Source organism: Furipterus horrens, unplaced genomic scaffold (genome assembly GCF_987537825.1).
Source record: "Furipterus horrens unplaced genomic scaffold, mFurHor1.1.pri manual_scaffold_17, whole genome shotgun sequence".
Lineage (NCBI taxonomy): Eukaryota > Metazoa > Chordata > Mammalia > Chiroptera > Furipteridae > Furipterus > Furipterus horrens.
In genome coordinates, this window is record NW_028327187.1 from 6,459,883 (window position 1) to 6,482,003 (window position 22,121).

General features: G+C 37.9%; 1 long non-coding RNA gene and 1 pseudogene across 1 annotated transcript in view; one reads left to right on the forward strand and one right to left on the reverse strand.

Annotated features, from left to right (window-relative positions):
• LOC149990416 (uncharacterized) overlaps positions 1 to 22,121 on the forward strand; it is a 137,774-nt gene that overhangs the window by 35,196 nt on the left and 80,457 nt on the right. The window lies entirely within an intron of this gene.
• On the reverse strand, positions 8,804 to 9,289 carry LOC149990417 (large ribosomal subunit protein eL21 pseudogene; annotated as a pseudogene).

Consider the following 22,121-nt stretch of genomic DNA (forward strand, 5'->3'; position numbering starts at 1 on the left):
GCTGCTGCCTCACTGCAACCTCTCTGCCCCTGCTACCCATCTGGATGAGCATTCTTTATATCTTTGTTTGTTGGACTTCCATATAGTTCAATTTTCTGGTAGTTCCGGTTGTTTTTTGTTTTGAGGTATATGTAATCCTTCTTATAGTTGTGGAAGGAGGTGAAGAGTGTCTACCTATGCCCCCATCTTAGCCAGAAGTCCCCCAATTCTTGACACTTTCTGTGTGATTAGAGTCCCTATCCCTTTTTCCTTCTTTCTCTTATCTCCTGATGATGAGGCCAGGGGAGTAGGGAAGGGATTAACTACTAAGAGCAAGGAAAGAATTTACTTGGAACTTTGGAGATGATCCCTAATGGACTGTAATGATGTGCTTTCTCTTCTTTAACTGGATTGGATTTTTTCCTGTTTCTTTGCCTGATCATGTCAGCTACAGGAGGTATGGGCTGTTTCAAGATTAGTCTTTAATTAAGTGGATCCTGATTGTCAGGTATTCCCCATTATTTTCTTGGATATTTTGATGGTCAGTATTGGCTCTGGTGGGATTTCCTGGTTGTAGGCTTTCTCCTGTTTCTCAGAAGATTTATCAATCATGATACAAGAAACTTCTGCTCGCTCGCTTTGCTTATTTTTGTTTATGTGGTCCATTCATTTTTTTGTTCATGACCACTAAGAGCCTGGACTCCATCTTCATCTGCAACAGTAAAACCTGAAAATAGTCAGAAAGCCTAAGTGAGAGAGGCAGCCTGGTGTCAACACTGGGCATCCGGTGGGGCAGAGGGGTCACAGCAATAGGAAGCTCAGAATCCAGCATCTTGTGAAAACTTGGGCAAGCAGCATTGATGGAAAGAATATTCTGCAAATAGGAAGCTAGAGCCAGACTGAGGTCAAGAGACCATGCCATAGTTCTACTTAAACCCTCAATGACTCCCCATTGTTCTTAGGACAAAGACAAACATAGTTGGCAAACCTGACAATGCCGAACTTTATTTTGAGCCCTGTAATTCTGTGAATGATCCTCTTGTGTTCTGAGATGTGGCTAACTACAAAGTGCTACTCTGCCCTCACAAATTATAAGACCCCCCCTCGACCCTTTCTAAATGACTCAGATAAGACCCACTCCAAGATTTACCCCTCTTGTTTGATACATTCCTCATTTATGAACATTCTCCCTATTGCAATAGCTTGAATAAAATCAACTCCTTAATGGTCCGTTGCATTTTCTCTCACAGTGTTGTTGCCATGACTAGAATGGGTTCAATATCACCTTCAGATACATAGTTACTCTGCTTAGGTAACAAGGCCTTTCAGAGACCTTTGTGTTCCTCTCCTGAGTGGTGATCTAGGGATCCAACAGTAGGTTCACCTCCAGATCCTGTCTTCTGGACTCTTGCCCACTGCTAATACTATCAGGATTTCATTTTGACTAATTTTTGCTTGACTCCTAGTGCTGCCTTGTTTTGGTTTTCATGGCCTGACCATTCAGCGATCTCTGTGAATAGATTAATGCTTTGTAGAGATCTTATCTCTGTTGGGTGAAAGGTGACAGGATCTGGTTGGTTTGTTTCTGTCTATTTTGAGCTTAAATCAATAAAGAATCCCAAGCCCATCTGGAAAAAGACAGTTCTTTGATATAGAACAGTGAGTTTTATAATTCTGTGTTTACACTTGACCCATGGCTGAAATTTTAGGATTAAAGCTATAAGCTGTCTATTTGTCTGTCTTTATGATTATATGTAGTTCAGAAAGGCCTTTGCCTTTCATTGTGTGGTTGTGTTATATTTTCCTACCTCTGAGTGGTATAAAATTAGATTATAAAATCTTTTAAATATCTATTTTGATTTCCTTGCAGATAAATACTTGTATAGATTGAATGTTCCTAAAATTTTCAAAAATTAATAAAATTGTACTTAATACTTTCAAAAGTATTCTTATAGAAACCAATTCAAATATTTTAATAATTCAAGATAACAATTTAGATAAATTTCACAAATGAGGGTAATTTTATATTTTTGACTAATAAAAACAGCTATGCTTTTTCTGATTTCAGTATGGAATATACAAGATTCTTTTTTAAAGGTTTTTTATTTTTTAGAAAAGCTGGATGGGAGGGAGAAAGAGGGAGAGAAACATTGATGTGAGAAACATTGATTGGTTGCCTCTTGCACACCACCAACTGGAGACCTTGCCCACACCACAGGCATGAGCCCTGATCAGGAATTGAACCAGCAACAGTTTGGCTCACAGGCCAGCACTCAATCCACTGAGCCACATCAGCCAGGACCAAGATTATGTTTTTATTTTACTTGAGTATGTTCTTCTTAAATGTATACAATTTTATTTTATTATTACTGGTTTTTTAGTCCTCACCTGAGGACATGTCCATTGATATTTTAGAAAGAGAGGAAGGGAGAGAGACAGAAACATCGATTGGTTGCCTCTCATATGTGCCTTGACAAGGAAGTGAACCCACAACCTTTTTTGGTTTATGGGACCACACTCCAACCAACTGAACCATCCGGCCAGGGATAAAATTTTACTGATCAAATAAGCTAATATTACTCCCACTAAATGTTTAATATTATGAGAAATTTGTGTTTAACCAAATCAAATCATTACTTTGACAAACTGTATTTTAATAGTAATTATGTTTTATTGTTAAAATGTCCATGCCACCCAAAGCAATCTACAGACTCAATGCAATCCCTATCAAAATATCAATGGCATTTTTCACAGGACTAGAATAAATAAAATTAGTATATTATTAAAATATTCATACTACCCAAAACAATCTATAGAATTAATGCAATTCCTATCAAAATACCAATATTTCACAGAACTAGAACAAATAATACAAAAATCTATATGGAACCACAAAAGATCCTGAAAATAGCCACAGGAATCTTGAGAAAGAAGAATAAAGTTGGAGGTACCTGATATCAAACTATACTACAAGGCTTTAGTAATCAAAACAGCATGATATTGGCAGAAAACAGACATATAGATCAATGCAACTGAAGAGAGAGCCCAGAAATAAGCCCACACCTATATGGTCAACTAATCTATGACAAAGGAAGCAAGAATATACAATGCAGTGAAGACAATCTTCAATAAATGGTGTTGGGAAAACTGGGCAGATAAATACAAAATAATTAAACTGAATCATTTTCTTACATCACAAATTAAAAATAGTTTAAAGACTTAAATGTAAGACCCCCAAACCATAAAACTCCTAGAAGAAAACATAGGCAGTAAATTCTCTAACACTGCTCTCAGTAAAATTTTTTGTATGTTTCCTCAGTCAAGGGAAACAAGAGGGAAAAAAAGAAATGAATGGAACTATATCAAAAATAAAATTTTCCTGGCTGCTGTGGCTCAGTGGATTGAGCTTCGGCCTGTGAGCCAAGTGTCACTGGTTCGATTCCCAGTTAGGGCACATGACTAGGTTGCACGTCAGGTCCCCAGTTTGGGGGCGCAAGTGAGAGGCAACCACACAGTGATGTTTCTCTCCCTGTCTTTCTCCTTTCCCCTCTCTCTAAATCAATCAATAAATAAACAAACAAAATAAATAAATAAAAGTTTAAAAAATAAAATAAAAATTTTTTGCAGAGCGAAGAAAGTCAACAAAATAAAATGACAACCTACTGAATAGGAGAAAATATTCACCAATGATCCATTCAATAAGGGGTTTCTATCCAAATAACATAAATACATGCAACTTAACACCAAAAACAATCCAATTAAAAAATGGGGAGGACCTGAAGAGATGCTTTTCTAATGAAATACAGATGGCCAAAAGGCCTTTAAAGTTACTCAACATCACTAACCATCAGGTAAAGACAAATTAAAGCCACAATGAGGTATCACCTCACACCTGTCAGAATGACTACCATCAATAAATCAACAAACAGCAAGTGCTGGGGAGGATGCGGAGAAAAGGGAACCCTAGTGCACTGCTGGTGGGAATGCAGACTGGGGCAGCCACTGTGGAAAATGGTGTGGAGTTACCACAAAAAAATTAAAAATAGAATTACCATATGACTTAGCAATTCTTCTTCTGGGTATTTGAAGAAATCTAAAACACTAATTTGAAAAAACATATGCATCCCTATGTTTATTGCCAACATACGGAAGAAACCTAACTGTCAATCTATAGGCTAGTGAATAGAGAAGTGGTACAGCTATACAATGGAGTATTACTCAGCCATAAAGAATGAAATATTCCATTTGCAACAGCATGGATGGACCTACAGGGTATTATACTAAATTAAATAAGTCAGACAGAGGAAGACAAATACCACATGTTTTCACTTATATGAAAATCTAACAAATAAAATATATGAACAAACAAAACAGAAACAAAGTCATAGATACTGAGAACAAACTGATGGTTGCCAGATGAGAGGGGGAATAAAGGGATGTGTTGAAAAAGTGGAAGAGATTAAGATGTACAAATTTCCAGTTATACAAACAACCATAGATGTGGAATACAGCATAGGAAATATAATCAATAATATAATAACCATGTATGGTGTCAGATGGATACTAGTTATTGGGGTGATCACTTTGTAAGTTATATAAATGTGGAATCACTATGTTGTACACCTGAAACTAGTAGAATGTATGTCAATTGTAATTAAAAAAGAAAAAAATGAAAAAATTTATGTTTTGTATCATGTCAGCTTGAGGATAATTTCCAAAATATTTATTAGATACCTTAGATCATTTCTAAGGTAGACTGCTGAAACATTAATCACAACATAATTTTAACTTGGTATACTTTTAAGTTTATATATTTTGATATGCTTTACAGAGGCTATATACTTCAGTCTGTTAATAAATGTGTTTGTTTTTACTACTGAGAAGTTGTACTGTAATGGTTGTCTATGGATATAGAAAAATATAGAAGGTTGGTGGAAAGGGAATTTAGTTTATTGTGTTTAAAGCTCACTAAGGCTTTCCCTGGCTGGCGTGGCTCAGTGGATTGAGTTCTGGCCTGCGAACAGGGAGGGTCACTGGTTTGGTTCCTGATCAGTGCACATGCCTGGATTGTGGGCCAGGTCCCTGGTTGGGGGCGTGTGGGAGGCAACCACACATTGATGTTTCTATTCCTCTTTCTCCTTCCCTTCCCCTCTCTAAAAATAAATAAATAAAATCTTAAAATTTTTTAAAAAAAAGTTGGCTAAGTCTTGATGTGCTTATTTATAACATTTTCAAAAAGCGCTTTAGTATCAAATATTATTTTGACAGAAAACTAGAATTGGATTTCCTCTCTGATTAAATGTCACATTTTTCTTGGATTATTGGGCTGCTCTTAATAAGAGGTTGTAATAAGTTATTCCTTACTTTCTGTGTAATCTGCCTAGAAGACAAAGATTCTGTGTCTTGCTAGAATAAACTTCCATTGTTTATGCTGACTTTATGATGTCCTTGATTATTTAAGAAAAAACTTCTTATTTAGGAAATAGCTATGGTTCTTTACAATCATGTTATCTCCTCCTTTTACTTTTCAAGACATATACTGTAAAATTGGTCAAATAGATAGCTGAGTATTGTTTTTCAGTAACTCATGATCCTATCTTTTCTTTTTTTTATCCTCACCAAAGGACATTTTAAAATTGCTATTATAGAGAGAAATGGAGGAAGCAGAGGGGTTGGGAGAGACAGAGAGGCAGAGAGAGACAGAGAGAGGAACTTCAATGTGAGAGAGAAACATCGATTGGTTGCTTTTTCCTACATGCCCTGACTAGGGATAGAACCCATAATCTGGGTATGTGCGCTGACCGGGATTAAAACCTTTGACCTTTTTGTCTACTGGAGGACACTCCAACCAACTGAGCCGCACCAGCCGGGGTACCCATGATCCTATCTTAATCAAGTGTTCAAATATCCTGACTAATTTTGATATTTTGGCTTCTCCAAAGCTAATCCTAAATGATATCTTTGCACCTAAAACTGTCTTTTAGGTTTTCCAGAGAGCTCCTGGAAAACAGAAAAAAGGATTAGTTCTTTTACCTTGTAAAATAAAACCGCTGGTGATAATTGGGTTTGTTTGATATGTCACTATTGATGAGTTGCAAGAGAAGAGTGGTTAAATCGGAGATTCTCAGCCTATCTTAGGTTAAAGTGGTATAGGTAAGATGTTATTAATATAATTTCAGAAATTCTATGCTGTATGGGAAGTTCCTGGAGAATTTTCAATGCCCTCAATGTCCATGAAGGGTTTCTATTTGTCAAAGTCCTGGTGTTTTGCCTGATAATAGAAATCAACAGTATAGTATTATGTCATAATTGCAGTTATTTTTTTTAATGTTAACCTGGTTTCAACTTTGTTTATTTAGTTTGAATCTAGTATCTTCTAAGCCAGTGTTTTTTAATTGGGGATTCACATCACTTACCTACTGAATTTTATTAATATAAAAATATTGAGGACCTACCCTAGGTTTGCAGATACTGTACTCGATCTTAGCCAAAAGGCCAAGAAGTGATAACTCTAGACTTGCAGAAACTCATTACTTGATATTCTTGATATATTCTTGGTTTATTATAACAATATGCTTAACATATTCATGGCATATTATGTTAAGATTATTGTTATATCTGAAGTTTTTCTTTGTAAAGATTATGTTAATCCATTTTTATTAATTTGATCTAATCACTCTTATTTTAAAATAGGGTTTACCTGAAAGTAATACAAAATAATATTGAATGTAAACTGTAATTGAAAAATAAGTAAATAAAAATTAGGGCTAATCATTATGTTTATAGGTATTTTATTTAAAACATTTTTTGGATTGTGTTCATTATCTTGTTTTCCATGCCACAGAAACAACCAAATTTCCTTCATGGTTATTTTTATTTTTGTAATGAAATCTCATCATATCTTTCACTTTTGAATACGATGAGTAGTAAGCTAACCACAGTTACTTTAAGTCTTTTGTCATCTATTTTTAATTATGTTCATCCAGGTGACATTGGTTAATAGGGTCATATAGGTTTCCAGTGTACATTTCTATGATATATGATCTGTATAATATTCCATTGTGTGCCCACCATCCAAAGTCAAATGATCTTTCATCACCACATATTTGGCCCCCTTCCCCCTCTTAACAACCCCCACCCCTTCCCTCTGGTAACCACCACACTGTTGTCTGTGTCTGAGTTCCAGTTTTATATCTCACATATGAATGAAATCACATGGTCCTTAGCTTTTTTTGACTGACTTATTTCACTTAGTATGATATTCTCCAGGTCCACCCATGTTGTTGCAAATGGCAATATTTCATCATTTCTCATGGCTGAGTAGCATTCCGTAGTGTATATGTACCACTTCTTTTACCACTACTTCTTAATCCACTTTCCTGAAATCATTTGCTATTAGCTGTAGGCCAGAGTGCTTCACCATCAACAAAAGACTCTCAGAGTTCCTTTAAAAAGGACTATGCCAGGTACTAATGGGTACAGGGTTCTGATCTCATCATTTGAACAATTTGGAGACAGCACCAATGGACTGAGTTTGAATTTCCAGAACTCTAGGCAAGAAACAGGTCCATGAGATCACTAATTCAAGACTGCGTGGAACAAGAACTAATTACATAGATGCGAGTGAATTGACGAGGGATAATTGTGGGTATTGTTTGAAATATTGTTAATGTTTTAACATTCTATTTTCTAGATTTCTATATAAGGAACCCCTTTCTCTTTTGTCTTTAAGTTATCTGTTACTTATTACAATTTAATAGACTATGCTTTTGTAAACAGAAAGGACCTTTTGTAAATGGTATCTTATTCTTCATGTTTAATCTCTCCAGAATTCTAAAACTTTTATTAAATTTTCATGGAAATATGATTGTTTGCATAAGTTCAATAAGAATCTTGTCCTTGCTAATAAGACATGTTTGGAAACATGGGTTATGCAACCAAGGCATTGCCTGAAATGTCATATTTGAGAATGATGCTCATTAATCAGATATGAGCACATGATTCTCAGGAACTCAGGTTGAATTTTATGAAGGCAATGCTTACATAAACCTCTTAGGAGTAGTTGCTTGGTACCTGTTTTTACAGAGTTCCCAGCCTTTCGGGTGAGTAAGTAAGGAAAGTCACTTCCTAGCAGATTATAAGTAGCATCCTAGCTTAAAAGGCTCAACAAATGGTGCTGCATAACTGAGCCCTCCCTCCACTGGTCCCATGGGATCTACTGCACTAGTTTTGGAGACCTTGGAAAGAGAAGGATTTGCCCATATTTATAGGTTGTAAGGTGAAATCTGATGTCAAGTTTTTGCCTCAGGAGCTTTTAAAATGCCAATCTGAAATGCCTTATGAAGACTTCCAGGAAAGTAAATGTAAGAGGGCCTTATAGTAAATTATTCTTTCCACAAGTATGTAAATAATTAGATCAAATCTAATGATACCAGTCTATTTGTGTGATCAAGAAGAATCTTTGAGATTATCTTTCGCCAAAAGTGGGGAGATGGTAGAGATAAATTTTGTGTTTCAATAGAACACTATTCACATTGCTCCTGTTCATTGTCTTTGGGCTTCTTTGCATCTCTTTATAAACGGAAAGCAACTTATGGGTGTGTAAGCTCAGTCTCATTTAGTGGAGATGTATGACTTCTTCCCCAACTATGGAAAACCAGTTTTGACATCTATCTGTAACTCAACAAGTGCTGCATAACCGAGATCTTCCTCCACTCACCTCTTGGAATCTAGTGGGCTGGGTACCCCCAGGGTTGAACTCTTGGCTGTTTCACTTAAAAAAAAAAAAAAACTACAGAAGTCTGTTATGATTTTTTCACTCTTATCATGCCATGAATTCATAGGGAATAGGTTCCAGCAGTCAGGCTCCTTTCCATTGGTTCTCACAAAATGTGCTTCTTTGGGTGGAGCAGGCTGATGCTCCAGTTGAACCCAGGTATCTTTCTCTTTGGCGTCCTCCTTTTTCTGATCATTTTCCTTCACACGTTTCAGGAAGCTATCTCGACTCTTTGAGTGCTTAATATGCTCAATACGTACACTAATTTTCTTGGCAAGGATCTTGCCCTTAACTTAGTTTGTTTACAACTATGCCCACCGCATGCTGGGTGACATTGTAGACTCTTCCAGTTTTGCCATGGGAACATCTGTGGGGCATTTCTTTTTGAACAGTGCCCATTCCCTTAATGTCTACAATATCACCTTTCTTGTAGATTTACATGTATGTAGCTAAAGGAGCAACTCCATGTTTTCTAAAAGGCCTAGGGGACATATAGTGGGTGCCTCCCCTCCTTCCCTTTGTGTTAGTCATTTTGGCGAATTACGAACCAAGGTGACCAGGGGGAACACCTCTTTCACTTTTATATTAATGCTTCTGGTTTTTTTTCTTCTTCCATTTTACACATTCCTCTTTTAGGATTCCTAATATCCAGGACCATAAAACAATTGTCCTTCACTACCGCTTTTCAAAAGATTGCTAAGTGGTTTTTCAGAACAATGCCAACGAAAGTTCTTGAGAGACTATTTCTCAGAAACCGCTGCACTCCACTCGGGATGTTTATGGTTGCCTCTGAGTTGTTCAGTCATGAATGATATTTCTTGTGAACAAAAGAGGAAACTGACGGTATTGAATTGTATCTGAGCCTTTTGCTTCTGGAAAGCAATGATCGATAAGAATAAGAAATCTTCCATCCTTTTGAGATATACACCTCCACCATTCCTAAATGACTTCCTTGCTTTATAAAAACCTTGAACTTCTTTTCTTTTTTTGGAGATGTTTCTTATTTATGAACATGCTTTCTATTGCAATAACCTGAATAAAATATCTTTATTTGTCTAGTGCACTTCTCTTTTGTAGGCCCATTTCTTTCCAGCCTGATTATCACCTAATACTCTCTCCCTTGTTTACCATTCAACCAATGGTAATTTTTTTGTCTGTATATGAAGCCTAATTTCTCTCTGACCTGTAGCCTATGAACATGCTGTTCCCTAAGCTAAAATATTCTTTTTCAACCCTTCCTCTTATCAAGCTCAGGTCAGCTATCAGTTCCTCAGGTAAGACAAGATGCCCCTTCCCCACCATTATTCTTTTCCATAGCACAGTTGATCTTAATTATTGGTGCATTCTGTATTTTTCAATTTCCCTACTTGATAAAATTTGTTTGTAACCTCAAAATCAATACTTATGACAGGGCTCTGGTTCAAGACAGTGATGGAGAAGATCCTGTACTTCCTGCCATGGACACACCGAATCTATGGCTGCAAATGGAACAACTTCCTCTTGAAAAAGCCTAAAGCCTGACTGAACGATGACCACATATCAGACAAGCCAGAAAAAAAACCACATCAAAGCAGGCAGGAGAGGCTGGGGCATAAGCTCACTGTAATCCTTCCCCAGCACAGTGACCCACAACTGGGAGGGAATTAAAAACCTGAAACTTCTTTCCAAGGCTTCAAACCCTACATTAGGCACCCCAAACTTAAGACATACACTTAGGAGATGAGCAACCCAAACATGTACTTTTGAGAACCAATGAGGCTTGCGTCATTTGAGAAAAACACCTTGAAAAAATAAATTTAAAGCCAATTAAATAAACTTCTAAAAATTAACAGATGATGTTCTTTGTTTATCCTTAACATTAACATCAAAAGAGAGGCTAGAGGAAGGGAAGAGAAGGTCACTGGGAAATGTGTTCAGCTTGCCTCAGGTGCCTTCCCTTTCTGGACACTTTACAGGCAATATTTTTTCTTTTCTATTAAAAAAAAACCCTCACCCAGGGATATGTTTATTGATTTTAGAGAGAGGGAGGGTGGGGAAGGGAAAGAGAGGGAGGGAGGGAGAGGGTGGGAGAGAGGGAGGGAGGGAGGGGTAGAGAAAGAGAGAAAGAAACATCTATGTGAAAGAGAAACAATGATCAGTTGCCTCTCATATGCTCCCCAACCAGGGACCAAACCCACAACCCAGGCATTTGCCCCGACCTGGGATTGAACCCACAAGCTTTGGTGTATGGGATTATGTTTTAACCAACTGAGTTCTTTGGACTTTTAAAAACATTAAAGCATAGCTGGCATACAGTATATAATAATAGTTTCAAGTGTACAACGTAGTGATTCAGCATATATACATCTTATGATCACCACACTAAGTCTAGTAACCATCTGACATATACAAAGTTATCAAACTATTATTAACTATATTCTCCTTCACCCTTTTCGCCAATATATCCCCCCATTCCAGTAATCATCAGTTTGTTGCTTTTTTCTATTAGTCTGCTTTAGTTTTGTTTTTTATTTTATTTTTTATTAATTTTTTTTTGATTTATTATTTTTCTATTACAGTTGTCCCTGTGTTTTTATAAAAAAAAAAAAAAAAAACCTCAACTGAAATTATGTGGCACTTGTCTTTGACTTATTTCACTTAGCATAATACCCTCTAGGTCCATCCATGTTGCTGCAAATGGGCAGGGCTCTATTTTTATTGCTGAGCAATATTCTATTTTATATATGTACCACATCTTTATCCACTTATCTATTGGTGGACATCTAGTTTGCTTCCCTATCTTGTTTATTGTAAGAAAAACACTTCCTTTTTTAAAGTATATTATATTGATTATGTTGTTACAGTAGTCCTGATTATGTTACAGTAGTCCCAATTTTTCTCCTTTGCTCCCCTCTGCCCAGTACCCCCCTGCCGTCCAGCAATCCTACCCCCCTTAGTTTATGTCCGTGGGTCGTGCATATAAGTTCTTTGGCTTCACCCTTTCCTATGTTATTCTTAACTTCCCCCTATCTATTTTGTACCAACCGATTATGCTTCTTAATCCCTGCACCATTTCCCCATTTCTCCCTCTCCCTCCTCCCAGCTGATAATGCTCCAAGTGATCCCCATACCTATGATTCTGTTCCTATCCTGGTTTGCTTAGTTGGGTTTTGTTTCTATTTTTTAGATTCAGTTGTTGATAGTTGTGAGTCTGTTGTCATTTTAATGTTCATAGTTTTAATCTTCTTTTTCTTAAATAAGTCCCTTTAACATTTCATATAAGAATAGCTTAATGATAACGAACTCCTTCATCTTTACCTTGTCTGGAAAGCACTTTATCTGCTCTTCCATTCTCAATGATAGCTTGCTGGATAGAATAATCTTGGTTGTAGGTCCTTACTTTTCATCACATTGAATGTTTCTTGTCAGTCTCTTCTGGCCTGCAAAGCTTCTTTCGAGAAATCAACTGATAGTCTTATAGGCACCCCTTTGTAGGTAACTCTCTGCTTTTCTCTTGCTGCTTTTAAGATTCTCTCTTTATCTAGAAACTTTGGCATTTTAATAATGATGTATCTTGATGTGGTCCTTTTTGGGTCGAGCTTGTTTGGGACTCTCTGTGCTTCCTGGACTTGTATGTTTATTTCCTTTGCCAAATTTGGGGAGTTTTCCTTCATTATTTTCTCACATAAGTTTTCAATTTCTTGCTCTTCGTCTTCTCCTTCTGGCACCCATGTGGTTCAGATGTTGGCACGTTTAAAGTTGTTCCAGCGGTTCCTAAGCCTCTTCTCATTTTTTCAATTCTTGTTTCCTCATTCTGTACTGGTTGACTGCTTTTTTCTTCCTTATATTCCAAATCATTGATTTGAACCTTGGTTTTCTTCCCTTCACCATTGTTTTTTTTTGTGGATTTTCCTTCATTTCATTTAGCATAGCTTTCAGTTCTTCCCTTATGTGTTTGCCATACTCAAGCATATCTGTCAAGCCTGTGAGCATCTTTATCACCAGTATTTTGAACTCTACATCTGTTAGGTTGGCTATCTCCTCATTTGTCAGGCTAGCTATCTCCTCATCTCTTAGTTCTCCTACTGGAACCTTGGTCTGTTCCCCCTTTTGGGCCATACTTCTGTGTCCTCATCTTGACAGATTCCTGTGTTTGTTAGCCTCTGTGTCTTAGGTAGAACTGTCGCTTCTGTTATGTTGTAAGGGGTGGAGTCTTAGTATTCGTCAGTACAGGGCAACCTGTTTCACCACGTGTGGCGCTGTGTCTGGTGGAGGGATTTGAGAGGAAACAATGCCAGTTGCTCAGCACTTGCCCTTTTCCAGGTACTTCTCTTACTTCTGAATGGGCCTGGAAGCTCTCTAGATGTTGCCCTGGCTGTTGTTCCCAGATGGGTGGGTTTGCAGATGTTCTAGGATCATGGGAACCCTTTGAAGAAGTGGACTCTGCTGAGAGACCAGCAGTTTCCTCCTCCACCCCAACCCCCACTGGTTTGCACAGTCAGAAGCAACGAGGCATTATTGTCCCTGGTGTTAGAACCATGAGCTGTATGGTCTTGTCTGGTGCTGGAAGTGCTCTCCAGGTGTCCCTCCTGACTTTTTTAAATGTGTGACTGCACTTTCCACCGGCCAACCGCTGCTGCTGCTGCTATCACACTACGTCCTCTCCACCCTGGCTCTGCCCTCCTACCTGTCTGGATGAGTATTTCTTCTTTATATCTTTGTTTGCTGGACTTCCATGCAGTTCAGTTTTCTGGAACTTCTGGTTGTCTCTAGTTTTGATTAGTTGTATTCCTTCTTAATTGTGGAGAGAGATGCAGCATGTCTGTCTAGGCTTCCATCTTGGCTGGAAGTCTCCAAAGGGAATATTTTTCAAGTGAAAGAATATTTATGTATTCTGCTGTGGTGGTGGCTACATAAAAATAATTTAAAATTTATAAAATGGTACCACCCCCACCCATATTTAGGTGCTCCTATAGTGGATGTATAAATGTTTACAAAGGTTATATTCTCTTGTTGGATTGCTCCCTTTATCATCATGTAGTGTTCGTTTTGTCTCTTACCTTAGCCTTTATTTCAAACTCTATTTTGTCAGCTATAAGTATTGCTACTCCAGTATTTTTCCTTTCTATTTGTATGAAATATCTTTTTCCATGACTTTACTTTTAGTCTGTGTTGTATATTTCATTCTGAGGTGGGTTTTTTGTATATATCATATGTAATGGATCTTGTTTTCTTATCCACTCAACTACCCCATGTCTTTTAATTGGAGCATTTAAGCCATTTACATTTAAAGTGATTATTGATAGGTACGTGTTCATTACCATTTTATTATTTTAACTATGTTTTTCTCTTCTTCCTTCTCCTCCTTCTCCACATTATCCCCATCTTTCTCTTCCCTCCCCCTCCTTCTCCCCTCCCTCTGTTCTCCCTTATCCCCCTGTTCTCCTCCCCCCTTCTTCTCCTCCTCCTTCTCCTCCTTCTCCTCCTTCTCCTTCTCCTTCTCCTTCTTCTCCTCCTTCTCCTCCTCTTCCTCCTCCTTCTAGCAGGCCCTTTAACATTTCTTATAATACTAGTTTGATGGTAACAAACCCCTTTAATTTTTTCTTGTCTGGGAAGCTCTTGATATGTCTTTTAATTCTAAATAATAGCTTTGCTGGGTAGAGTAATATCGGTGGTAGGTCCTTGCTTTTCATCACTTTGAATATTTCATGTCACTCCCTTCTGGCCAGAAATATTTATGTTGAGAAGTCAGGTGACAATCTTATAGGAGCTCTCTTGTAGGTAACTATCTTTCTCTTGTGGCTTTTAAGATTCTCTTCTTGTCTCTAGCCTTTGCCATTTTATGTGTCCTGTTATGAGACTCTTTTGGTCTGTCTTGTTTGGGAATCTCTGCATATCCTGTTCTTGTGTGTCTTTTTCCTTCACTAAGTTAATGACACTTTCAGTCATTATTTCTCCAAATGGGTTTTTGATTTCCTGCTCTCTCTCTCTTTTACTTCCAGTACCTTATGATGCAGATGTTATTATGCTTTATATTGTCCTAAAGGTCCTTCGAACTATTCTCATTTTGAAAACAATTCTTTTGTTGTTGTTGTTGTTGCTCTGATTGGTGTTTTTTCTACCTTGTTTTCCAAATTACTGATTTGATCCTCTGCTTCATCCAAGCTACTGTTTATCCTCCTGGTGTATTCTTCATTTCAGATAGTGCATTCTTCATTTCTGACAGGTTCTTTTTTATGGTTTCTATGCCCTTTTTCATGCCATTGAACATCATTATAATAATTACTTTAAACTCTATATCTGATAAATTGATTGCCTCCTTTTTATTTAGCTTTTTTTCTGAAGATTTCTCCTGTTTTTTTTATTTTTTTATTTTTTTTTATTTGTGGTATGTTTCATTTTCTCCTCATTTTGGCTGCCTCTTTGTGTTTCTTTCTATGTATTAAATAGATCTGCTGTGCCTCCCAGTCTTGTGGGCAGGATTTAGTGCCTGCCTAGATCTCCATTTGGATATGCTAATTGTAAAGGTAATTGGATCCTGCTCTGATGTTGTCTGAAGCTCACCATTGCATGTGTTGGTTCTGGGCCTCTTGGAGGGACTCTTTTGTAGACCAATGTCAGATGCTGCCTGTGACTGACCCTGGATAACCTGTTTGGAGCTATAAGCAATCCACAGTTTTTGCTGCCTCTGTTGGGCCTGGGTGCACAAGACAAGACCAAGCTGTGCACTCAGGCCTGATTTTACCAGCCTTGGGCCTGTGTGCAGGTCAGCAATAGGCCCAAGGTTCCTCAAGATCCACCTCCATCTGCCTCCACCTGCTGGCTGCCTGTTAGTCTCAGTCACTGACAGTGCCTCTGACTGTACTCCTCAGCAGGGTATAAACTGCAGAGGATAGGGCCAGAGGGAAGCCACAGAGTGGAGCTATTGCCTTCCCCCAGGCTGATGGAGGGGAGTGCTCCACCAAAGATAGATGGTGTCTGTGGTGTGGGAGAGGGACTCAACACAGAGATCCTGGTAGCTAGCTGTCTCTCCAGCTATCTCCCTAGAGAAACCAACCCCAGACTCTCCTCATGTGTGGCTGCAAATAAGATTTTGTGTGCTGGCCTTTTAAGGGGGTGCCTGAGTCCATAGCAGACTGTCTCTCCCTGGTGGTCAGAATCCCTGCTGAATTTCACAGCCAGATGTGTTGTGGGCTCCTCTTCCTGACTTTGGTGCTCTGGGCTGGGGAGCCTGTCGTGGCATTGAGACCCCATGCTCCTGAGGGGGAATTTATGCACCTGAGATATCCCTCCAGAATCTCAGTCACTGCCCATGGGTGTGGAACCATCCTTATTCATGTCTCTGCTCTTTCTACCAGTCTTGATGTGGTTTCTTCTGTAAATCCTTGGTTTTCAGACTTATGTTCAACTAGTCTTCAATTAGTTATTCAAGTTGATTGTTTTATATTTTTGTTGCAATTTCAGTTTGATCCTGGAAGGAGGCAAGTGTAACTTCCACCTACTCTGCTGCCATCTTGGATCCATGTTGTATTTATTTACACTAATAACAAACTATCCAAAAACAGAAATTCAGATAACAATCCCATTTACTATTACAATAACAAAGACCTAGAAACAAATTTAACCAAGTAAGTGGAAGACCTGTGTATTGAAAGCTACAAAACATTAATGAATGAAATTGAAAAAGACACAAATAAATAAAAAATTGTTCCATGCTCATGGATTGGAAGAATTAATATTGTTAAAATGTCCATACTACCTAAAGCAAGGTACAGATTCAATGCAATCCATATCAAAATGCCAAGATTTTTTTCACAGAAATAAAACCAACAATTCTAAAATTTATAACAAACTATGAAAGACTCCTAATAGCCAAAGAATTCTTGATAAAGAAGAACAAAGCTGGAAGTATCATACTTCCTGATTTTGAACTATATGAAAAAGCTATAGTAACTACAACAGTATGATATTGGCATAAAAACAGACATATAGGTGCATGGAGCAGAATAAATAGTCCAGAAATAAACCCCTACATATATGGTTAATTAATTTACAACATGGGATCCAATTATAAACAATGGGAAAAGCATTCCCTTCAATAAATTGTGTTGGAAAAAATAAACAGCTACATGCAAAAGAATGAAACCAGACTGCTATTTTACACTATACACAAAATTAAACTCTAATTGGGTTAAAAACAAACATAGGAGCTGAAACCATAGAAGAATATATAGATGGTAAGCTCCTTGACATAGGTCTTGATGATGACTTTTTAAAAATCTGAAACCAAAAGCCAAAAAAATTAAAAAAAAAGGCAAAAATAAACAAATGGGAGTACATCAAATTAAAGCTTCAACAAAATGAAAGGCAATATACTACATAGGAAAAAACAAATGCAAATCATATATCTGATAAAGGGCTAATATCCAAAATATACAAAGAACTCATGCAATTCAATAGCAAAAAGCAAACAATAAAACACAAAAAAAACCCCACCCAATCTGATTAAGAGTTGGGTATAAGATCTGAATAGACATTTTTTCAAAGAAGACATAGAGATGTTCAACATCATTATCAGAAACGCAAATGAAAACCACAATGTGCTATCACTTCATACCTGTTAGAATGGCTATTTCCAAAGGAAAGAAATAACAATTATTTGAGAGTATGTGGAGAAAAGGGAACACTCATCCACTGTTGGTGGGAATGTGAATTGATGCAGCCACTACGAAAAAAGTGTATGGCAGTTCCTAAAAAAATAAAAAATTTCATTAGCATGTGATTCAGCGATTTCACTATTGGGTATCTAAAGAAAATAAAAACACTAATTCAAAAATATGCATGCACCTTCATGTTATTTGCAGCATTATTTACAATAGCCAAAATATGAAAACAACCTAAGTTTCTATCAATGGTTAAATGAATAAAGAAATTCTGAGATATATATGCAATGGAATAGTTTTATTTTATTTTATTCTATTTATTTTAGAGAGAAGAGAGAGGGAGGAAGGGAGAGGAACATTGGTGTGTGAGAGAAACATCAATCAGTTGCTTCTCAAACACCCCCAACTAGGGGCTTGGAGTGCAACCCAGGCATGTGCCCTGACTGGGAATTGAACTGGCAACCTTTTGGTCCACAGGCCAGTGCTCAATCCACTGAGCCATACCAGCTAAGGCTGCAGTGGAATATTATTCAGCCCTAAAAGTGAATAGACATGGATGGAACTTGAAGGTATTATGCTAAGTGAAATATCCTAGACAGAGAAAGACAAATACTATATAATCCCTTTTATATTCTTTTTTACATATCTAAAAAAATCAAGCTCATTGATGCACAGAAGAGATTGGTAGTTGCAAGAGGCAGGGGGTGGGGGGTGGGAGAAATGGTTAAACATTTTTTAGTTCAAATAAATTGAATAGAAATTTTAAAAAGATATGCATTGTGCTTTGGCTATCATTTATGGGCAGGCACAGATCAGTGAGAATTTTGAGTTGTCCAAGCATGCATTTCCAGCTGAGGCTGAGCAGGGCAATACTCTGCCTTCCCATTTCAGCTCTCATAGTATAAACGAGTCCTTCCTGCAATTTGTTTAGTGCCATGTACTTTTTTTTTTTTTTTTTTTTTTTTGCATTTTTTGCTTTTTTGGTGATTTGCTGCTTAAAATGGCCCTGATGCATAGTGCTAATGTACTATCTAGTGTTTCTAAGCACAAGACTGTGATGTGTCTTACAGAGAAATTGTGTGTGTTAGATTGGCTTTACTCAGGCATGAGTTACAGTGCTGTTGGCTGTGAGTTCAATATTAATGAATCAATAAAATATATTAAAGTGTCTTCAAACAGACACACATAAAACAAGGCTGTGTATTGATGAGTTGATAAAAGTATTGTGATCACAGGTTCACATCACTTAACCCTGTATTTTCTCAGGAACAATTCATTAATTCGTGGGGACTTTATAGAGTGTAACTACTGTGAATAATGGAAATTAACTGTACTTTGGGCTTTTTACTCATAATATTTAGCACAGGTGATTAAGTATATGGTTTTTTTTTGTGTAATTTTTATATGTCTGTCTTCTCTGCTAGAATGTAAGCTTCAGGAGCACAGGGACTAAGATTGTTTCATTTGATTAGATCCCCAGTACCTGACACAGTGCCTAGTATATAGTTGGTGCTTGGTAAAAAGTGTTGAGTAAATAATTGAATGAATGACTGAATGAAAAAAGTGCCTATAGCTGTGTGGCACAGAGGGATACCTGGGAAGGGAGACAAGCAGCTCATTATAGAGGGAGGTCGCAGGCTGTAATAGGAGAGACCATTGGTCTATTCTTTTCCATTATAATAACTCTTGTCCTATAGTGTTGACTATACTCAATGTATAATGGAAGGATTTTCCATTGAAAAGATGTGTTTCAGGTGCCAAAGCAAAATACTACCTGCTTTTCAGTAGTTTAGCATCTTCTCATTATACTTACAGTAAAAACAGTCAAAAGTAGCCCTTGCAACCTGGTGACTGCAAATACCAGACAGATTTCAAAGGGACATGGAATTTGCTTTCCTCTTCCCACTGCAGGCCCCAAGTTCACTCTCATATATGGCCAAAACTCCTTTTGGGGTTTATATCTGTTAACATACCCCAGGCAGAAGGCCTGGAATGCATCTCTACTTTATGTTTATTGAAATTAAATCACTCAGGCCTTTCTAGGCATCCTGACATAATATGGCTAGACAGATACTTATTCATTTAGTAACTTCAGATGGTGGATGATGGAACATAATCCACCTATCAGAAAGCTATTTTGAGGAGTCAGTCAGTTGGGCCATTGGGAAAAGGAAGTCAAAATAAATCCAGGGCTAAGTCAGGGAAGGCTTTATCCAACTTGGTAAAGGAGTGTTTGAAAGCTGACCTTAATGTGTAGGCATAAATGGTAAGTAACGTATTTTGTGGTCACCTAGGTAGAATGATTTGAGGGTCATCAGGAAGAGTTTTCCCAACTCATATTCCTTAATGAGATTTTTAATTATACCCAAACTACGCTCTTTGTTCTGTTCCACAGAACAGACTTTTTTTCTTTAAGTCTTACTTAATCTTACCTATTATTCAAAGCCCCACTCCTCCAAGAAGTCTTTTAGAAAATTATGTCTCAGTGCTCTCTCTGAAGTCCAATATCTGACTATCTGGCCACCCTAGTACCTCTTTGCCTTTATTAGCGATAAACAGTAATATAACTATCATAATACGGCTCTATGGACATGTTTTCCTGAAGGACGTTATGTACTATTGAAGGACAGGGACCATGTCCAGCATTTCCTTAGTATTCCCATTATTTCCTATCATAATCTTCTGCACACTTTGGCTCTTAGTAAAATTTGTTCAATATATTGAGCCAAGCAATCAACCTTTGTGAAGCCTCCTCTGCCCATCTCAGTGGAAAGTGTCCTTTCTATCCTCAGAGTCCTATATTGCCTTGAGAATTGACTATATTCCAGAGAAAACTATGGGTAAAGAGAGTTGTGTAGTAGGGGCTAATACAAATATGACCATAACCTTGGCCTTGCTTCTCCGAGGTCTACCAAAACACATTTGAAATGCAGGTAGGTCTTTAATGTCCTGCATTCTCTCTTGCCCATGATTTCCCTAACTTCACCCCTATCCATTCCCTTTAGCTATGCTTACCCTGTCCAATATATGCGCAGGCCACTGTCATTTTCCTTCTCAGGCTTGCTCCAATCTAGATTTAGTTACTTTCTTCTGTCTTCATCAATCACACTGGCTGATTCTCCAGGATCATATTTCAAGATCTTCTCTAGGCCTCCCACTGCTACTCTGCCCAAGGTATTGCTCAGGGTATTTTACCTAATGACTAGGACCCTGAATAGGGGCCGGATCTTCCTGGGCCCCAGTTGGATATTGGTACAGTCCATGTATTCCCAGAATTACTTCTGCAGCTCAACTGGTTAAGGCCAACCTGGCTTATTGGTGAGCAAGACCAGTGTCTCTCAACCCTGACGTTCTTCATCTTCCTTCTACTTTAGAAACTTCTGTCTTTTAGCTTTTTCCCCAGCTACATAATTTATTTTGTGAGTGTTTAAGTGGAATCTCTTTGGGGAATTCTTCTGAATATCTGAAGCTTGTTCTCTCTACATACTTCTCTCCCTGGTGAGGGTAAGTTACTCACAGTAGTGCAGACAGTGATTCTAGAACTGTAATGGGGACTGTGGTCATGAAGCCCCCTTTCAAAAGGTCCTGGAGAGGAGAGAATTGGAGCACTGCACTTAGGGTTCTTAAGGAAAAGACCTCCCTGTTATATCTAAGGCCACGTTGTGCAGGACCTGAACATTGTGTTGCCTGGGCCCTGCCATTCCTCCCTTTTGCCTTATTTTCTACCTCATTTCCTCTTTTTAGGAAAAAGCATATTCCCTAATCTTCAGCCAATTTCTTTTTCTTTAATTTTATTGTTTTTTAATTACAGTTGTCCCATTCTCCCCCCCCATTACTCTCCCCTGCCCATCCCACCTCCTCCCTCTCCCACAGTCAATCCCCATCCTGTTGTCCATGTCCGTGGGTCATTTAAACTATTATAGTTCTTTAACTAGACCCTTCCCCTTCTTTTCCTCCTTTCCCCCTTCCATACTTTCCTCTGGTCACTGTCAGTCTGTTCCCTGTTTCCATACCTCTGGTTCTCTTTTGCTTGTTTGTTTGTGTTGTCCTTTAGTTTCCTGTATTAGGTGAGATCATATGGTATTTTGCTTTCATTGCCTGGCTTATTTCACTAAGCATAATTCTCTCTAGTTCCATCCATGTTGTCGCAAATGGTAGGAGTTCCTTCTTTCTTTCTGCTGCATAGTATTCCATTGGGTAAATGTACCACAGTTTTTTTTTTTTTATCAGTTCATCCACTGATGGACACTTAGGCTGTTTCCAGCACGTGGCTATTGTGAATAGGGGTGTATAGGTTCTTTGAATTGATGTTTCAGGATTCTTTGAGTCTAATCCTAGCATGGAATTGCTGGTTCAAAAGGGAGTTCCATTTTTAATCTTCTGAGGAAACTCCATACTGTTTTCCACAGTGGCTGCCCCAGTCTGCATTCCCACCAACAGTGCATTAGGGTTCCCGTTTCTCCACATTCTCGCCAACACTTGCTGTTTTTGACTACTGATGATGGCCATTCTGACTGGTGTAAAGTGGTATCTCATTGTGGTTTTCATTTCCATCTCTTTGATGGTTAGTGATGTTGAATATTCTTTCATGTGCTAATAGGCCCCCTGTCGTCCTTGGAGAAGTGTCTGTTCAGGTTCTTTGTCCATTTTTTAATTGGGTTGTCTGTCTGTCTTGGTGTTGGAATCATATAAGTTCCCTATGTATTTTTGAGATCAAACCCTCG